This window comes from Thalassophryne amazonica, chromosome 9 (genome assembly GCF_902500255.1).
Source record: "Thalassophryne amazonica chromosome 9, fThaAma1.1, whole genome shotgun sequence".
NCBI lineage: Eukaryota > Metazoa > Chordata > Actinopteri > Batrachoidiformes > Batrachoididae > Thalassophryne > Thalassophryne amazonica.
Window position 1 is genome coordinate 29,526,052 of NC_047111.1, and position 6,337 is coordinate 29,532,388.

The following is a 6,337-nucleotide window of genomic DNA, read 5'->3' on the forward strand; positions in this document are numbered from 1 at the left end:
ATGCACGTTCCATTACAAATAAGATTTTTGTCTTGAATGATTGTATTCTGTCCAAGGACCTGGACTTTTTGTATCTGACTGAAACTTCAAACTCTGTCCCAAAAATGACAGATTCTTCAGCTCACTGTGTTCTTCAGGACATGGTGGAGGACTTGCTACAATTTTTAAAAGCTGCTTCGTATGTCAATGGGTGAGCACAGAGACTTTTTCATCATTTGATCTTAAAACCCCCGTCACACATACCAAGAATGTGCAGGAACCAGCCCGACACGGCAAATATTGCCATAATCAGACACAGTCAGGAGGAAAAGAAGTGTGGTCAGCAGTGTGAGAACACGTCCAGATTACCTCGTCCACACCTGCGCAATGGCATCCACAGCATACGTAGACAACAGGTAGATGACACAGACTGCTGTCAGACGGTCATAAAAGGTGCTGAAGACTGTCCGATGTCTGGATGACAAACACAGGACCGGACTGGGAGGCAGTGCTGTGTTACTCCCTTTGCACAATCTCTGCCGGTACTGAACATCGGAGTACAACCAATGTATGGACCGGACTCACGCCATATGTGTCAAAACCAGCATGGTGCGGTCACTCACTCAGTCATGCAATCACATCTGCGCTCGTCCTCCCCTTCACAGAGTGACTGACGTGCGTGTGTGTGTACAGCAGAGGTGCTGGGCTGATGACATGATCGCTGAGTGTGTGTGTGTGTGTGTTCACAATGGCTGAATGAGAAGCTATATGTGGGCCATGCTGTCCCATGCATCAGATGCAACCTTTCCAGCGACCTTTAATTTATTTTTTGTGTGTGTGTGTGTTTTGGCTCACTTCAGCAGCACAACACAACTCTGGACACCGCAATCGTTGGATTATCACATGAGATTCATTTTTGCATGTATCATTCCAGCACACAGGAGCCGGGTGAGAGGATTTTAACCACAGGCTACAGTCCACCTCCACGTCCATGCTGTGAAATACTTCTGGGCTGTTGTTGGAGGTGAGATTCATGTTTATTAATGCTGTCATGGCTTGGCACAACAGTTCCATGTCTTATCTCTGTAGAAGATAAGACATGGAACTGTTCAAGTTAGAAGGTGATCATCTATTACAGCGGTGAGATCCGTTCAGCTTCAAGCCTTCGCGTGAAATGACGCGTTACTGAGCATGACACCACGGAGAGGCGCAGCTGCCTGTGTTATATAGTTATGATGGAGAGAATAGTTCACATTATTTACGTCACCCATGGGAACACTGTTAAACAGAACACTCCATTTTAATATAATAATTAAGTTAATGTATCTCAAACTTTGAAAAAAGTTATAGTCACTCAGTTCCATTTATTAAACTAACTCAAAAATGAATTGTCACAACAACTCAGTTCCTTTAAGTGCATTTAATGTTTTGGAGCATTTAAGTGTTGGTGATGTATTTCCAGTGCATTCCATTTATTCATTTTAATTGAGTTTATGTAACGGAGGCCAGCAGGTGTCGCTGTGCAAATGTAGTTAGTAAACCTCACTCCCAACAGCTCAAAAGAATTCTTTAGTCACAAGCCCAGAGCCCTGGGTTTTAGCCTTCTGGTTACAGAGTCAGACTTCCATGTCGGAGATTGTAAGTTCACGTCCCAAGGGGAGCGAATGGGTGGAATCATAACAACACAACACAGAGTCAACAAGTAAACCAAAGAATGCATCAAAAAATCTAATCCAAAAATGTAATGCAATTTTTTTTCGGCAGAAATTTGTCACTTTTTTATTGAAAAACATAAACTAGATTTACATAAGTTTAATTAACTATAAATTGTCAAGTTACTAAAACTTTAACAATTAAATGTTTGAAAATTATTTCATTTAAGTTGGCAAACTCAAATGGTTTAAGGCAATCGCTTTCCTCAAATGGTTTGAGTTCAACTAACTCATTGAAGGAGTTAGTTTTTGAAGGAATAAACAAATAGATGTACTTTAAGGTCTGTTGTGGATAAACCAGCCTGTTTAGATTTGCGGAGGCATGCACACAGTAGCGCATGATGCTTTCGGTTTGATAAACGCTGTTCACATTCACTGAACATAATACGCAATGAGACACGCACAGCCAAAGCACCTGAAGAGGTGGGCAGGATCAACAGCATATCACAGTGAAAAACCAAATGATCCGCACAGCCACAGCGCTCCCAGTCAGAAAAAAAATTGATTTAACAAAAAGATAAATGTAACATTTCGGGCAAGTGGTCTGACGAAGGGCACTTGCCCAAAACGTTACATTTATCTTTTTGTTAAATCAATTTTTTTTCTGACTGGGAGCGCTGTGGCTGTGCGGATCATTTGGTTTTTCACATTCACTGAACATGACAATAATTCATAATTAAGTGTGCAACATACATATCAACAGTTCCTTTGCACTCCAGGTGGGGGGGGGGGCACTGAAGCTGTTGAGACTTAATTGTTGGTGATTTTAATTTCCACGATAAATCTGCTGCTAAATTCATCAGCCTGATGGAATCGCTGGATCTGATCCAGCATGTGTCTGGCCCTACACATAACAAAGGACATGTTTTAGATCTTGTCTTTATGCTTGGCCTAATATTTATTCTGAGGACATTTTTTATTTCTGATCATGTGTGTTTTCGTTTTAATTTTTTAATCTGGGTTGTCTGTCTGCTCCACGTGATTTGCTCTTGTGTTTTTAATCATCTTTCTGCTGATACATTTTCTGCTTCTTTTAACCTTGATGAGATTTTAATTTCAGATGATGTAAATATTATCTAATTCTTTTAATCATCGTCTGTCTATTTTAGACAGAGTTGATCCTTTTAAAAGCAGACGCCCCTCTGAATAACTCCTCCCCTTGGGTGAATGACAGTATTTGCAGTTTTCAGAGAACCTGCTGAAAAGTGGAGTGTTTTTTGAAATCCACAAAGCTCCAGGTCCACCTCCTTCATTTAAAGGAGCTTTTAATTTAATATAACAATAGAGCAAAAGATGTGAGGGCTGCCTATTTTTCTAAATTAATTTTTAACAGAGTCTCCAAAGGGAGACTGGCATGCACTGTTGATCTGTGTGACTTGTAAGACGTGCACTGTGGCTCTGTGGTGAACTTGTCAGCAGCGCCGACGAGCTGCTCGCTACACTGTCAAAGGACAGGCATGTGAAAGGAAGTAAGAGGAAACCTGCACTGCAGCAGTAACTTTCTATCTAGGTATACGAGGTCTGTTAGAAAAGTATCCAACCTTTTTATTTTTTTCTAAAACCATATGTATTTGAATCACGTGTGATTGCGTCAGACAAGCTTGAACCCTCCTGTGCATGCGTGAGTTTTTCCACACCTGTCAGTTGTGTCATTCGCCTGTGAGCAGGCTTTGAGTGAGGAGTGGTCCACCCCCTCGGCGGATTTTCATTGTCAGGAAATGGCGGAATGATTTGGGCTTTTTTGCCATCAGAATTTTTTCAGAAACTGTGAGAGACCTCCAGGTGGACACCGTTCGGAAAATTAATATGGCTTTCAGGGATGATTTTATGGGGATTACACAAATTAAGGAGTGATCCAGACGGTTTAAAGACCGCCCACAACTGCTGAGAGCGCGGCGCGCTCCCAGCCCCCATCGACAGGCTCAAACCCCGCTGGAACAACCAGATCATTTCCAACGTGAAGGCTTTGTTGATCCAGGACCTTGTCTGACTTTCACAAAAAGGCTGAAGATGTGGACATCAGTACTTTTTCGGTACATTCCACCGTTACAGGAGTTTTTTCATGAATGAAAAGCGGAGGGACGTGCCACGGAGCCGTTCATTACACGGGACAAAACCACCTCAGTGTTGGTCTCACAGGACGGTTAAAGGTGGATTTCAGATGGATTCTGGTTGCTTTTCAGTCGTGTGATTATCCGATTGTGATTGTGCATGAGCTGGACCTGCCCCAACATGTCCTGGAAGGCTTCATCACGGCATTGCTTTGCGCCATGCAGCTCCACCGCGATGCGCGGAATTCCTCCGCACGTCTGTCTCAATGTGCCGAAAAAATGCTGATGTCCACTCTTTTCACAATTCCTGTGCTAGTCAGACGACATACCGGATCAAGACAGCGTCCAGTTTAGAAATGAACGGCACATTCCACTGTTACAGGAGTTTTTGTCATGGAAAGAGGAGCAGAGGGACGCGCCACGGAACCGTTCATTACGCAGGACAAAACCACCTCGGTGTTGGTCTCACAGGACGGCGTAAAGGTGGATTTCAGACGGCTGTCGGTTGCTTTTCAGTCGTGTGATTATCCGATTGTGATTTTGCATGAGCTGGACCTGCCCCAACATGTCCTGGAAGGCTTCTTCACGGCGTTGCTTTGCACCATGCAGCTCCACCGCGATGCGCGGTGGAGCCGCTCCTCTTTCCAGCTCATGCACAATCACAATCGGCTAATCACACAACTGAAAAGCAACCGCAATCCATCTGAAATCCACCTTTAAGCCGTCCTGTGAGACCAACACCGAGGTGGTTTTGTCCCGCGTAATGAACGGCTCCGTGGTGCGTCCCTCCGCTTTTCTTTCCATGAAAAAAACTCCTGTAACGGTGGAATGTACCGAAAAAGTGCTGATGTCCACATCTTCAGCCTTTTTGTGAAAGTCAGGTCCCGGATCAACAAAGCCTTCACATTGGAAATGATCTGGTTGTTCCAGCGGGGTGTCAGCCTGTCGATGGGGGCTGGAGTGCGCCACGCTCTCAGCAGTTGTGGGTGGTCTTTAAACCGTCTGGATCACTCCTTAATCTGTGTAATCCCCATAAAATTGTCCCTGAAAGCCATATTAATTTTCCGAACGGTGTCCACCTGGAGGTCTCTCACAGTTTCTGGAAAAAAATTGATGCAACAAAGCTCCAAATCGTTCAGACATTTATTTGCAATAAAAATCCGATGAGAGGGGTGGACCACTGCTCACACAAAGCCTGCTCACAGGCGAATGACGCAACCGACAGGCGTGAAAAAACTCACGCATGCGCACGAAGGTTCAAGCTTGGCTGATGCAATCACACGTGATTCAAATCCATATGGTTTTTGAAAAAAATAAAAAGGTCGGATACTTTTCTAACAGACCTCGTATGGGGCGCTCCAACAGAAAGGTGTCCCCTATCTCTCACCCAAACACAGTCACACCTACAGTCAGTTTTAAATTTCCAATTCACCTCACTCACATTTCTTTGGAAGTGGGGATAACCCGGAGAACCAGAAGGAACCTACAAACACAGGGACAACATTCAAAATCCACACAGCAGGGTCCAGGTGGGAAGCGATCACAGAAATTAGCATCAGCAGTGGCGGCTGGTGAAAAACAGTCTTGGTGGGGCTGCTGTGCCAATAGATTCCCTTGCCTTGTCCAGTACAGGCATTCAAGTGAACAGTCGGAAAATTAATAGAATTCCACAATAATCATTTCATGTCCTTCTCAAAATCAGCAGTTTTACAGATATTTACAGCTATATTAGGCCCCATTTCTACTTTGGAAAGGAACAGTATCAAATACAACACTCAAGTTCTTGAGCAAAGAACATTTCACCATTTGACACCAGTTACACACATAGTACACCAAACTGTACTGCACTGCCATTATCTTCAGACAAACAGATCCTGGGGTTCACAATGACACCGACCTTAACAAAATAGAAAATATCACCAAAATTACACTCTTTCAAATATGGAAAAATTCTTCAATTGACAAAAGAACATTATGTACATACTACAATGTTCACACCACCTTCAGAGAGAGAGAGAGAGAGAGAGAGAGAAAATGTTTGTGTGTGTGTGTGTGTGAGAGAGAGAGTGTGTGACAGAGAGAGAGAGAGAGCGAGAGAAAATTAAGGTAATATTTTGCATGAACATTACTGAGTGGAATGGAGGCAAACTAAAGAAGCTTGAAAAACTTAAATAACTTGACTAATAACACCAAAACCTTTAAATTAAATTGGTTAAAATTAATTAACAGTGTAGAGGACAAAGCAAATTAAGTATACAAAACCACTTAATTAAATGCGTTGCTAAACTTGGGTTTGTCTTACTATAAGTGTCTTGTGAGTACTCAGTGGCTGTTAGAATTTCTTTAAAAAAACATGCAAATTGTTATTTTAGGGTTTTGTTTTGTTTTTAAACTGAGCAAATAATTTGTTTTAGAGTGTGGAATACTCCAAAGAATATTTCACTTCTGTGCACTGATCCTCATAACGTGTAAAGTGAAATCAAAATACCAGCATGGCTGCAGCTTTGAACACTGTTACAAACAGCCCCGGCCTCCCCTATTACCATTATAACTGGTCTCCCAGCTAACAATGGAACATTGCCTGAACGTTGCCTG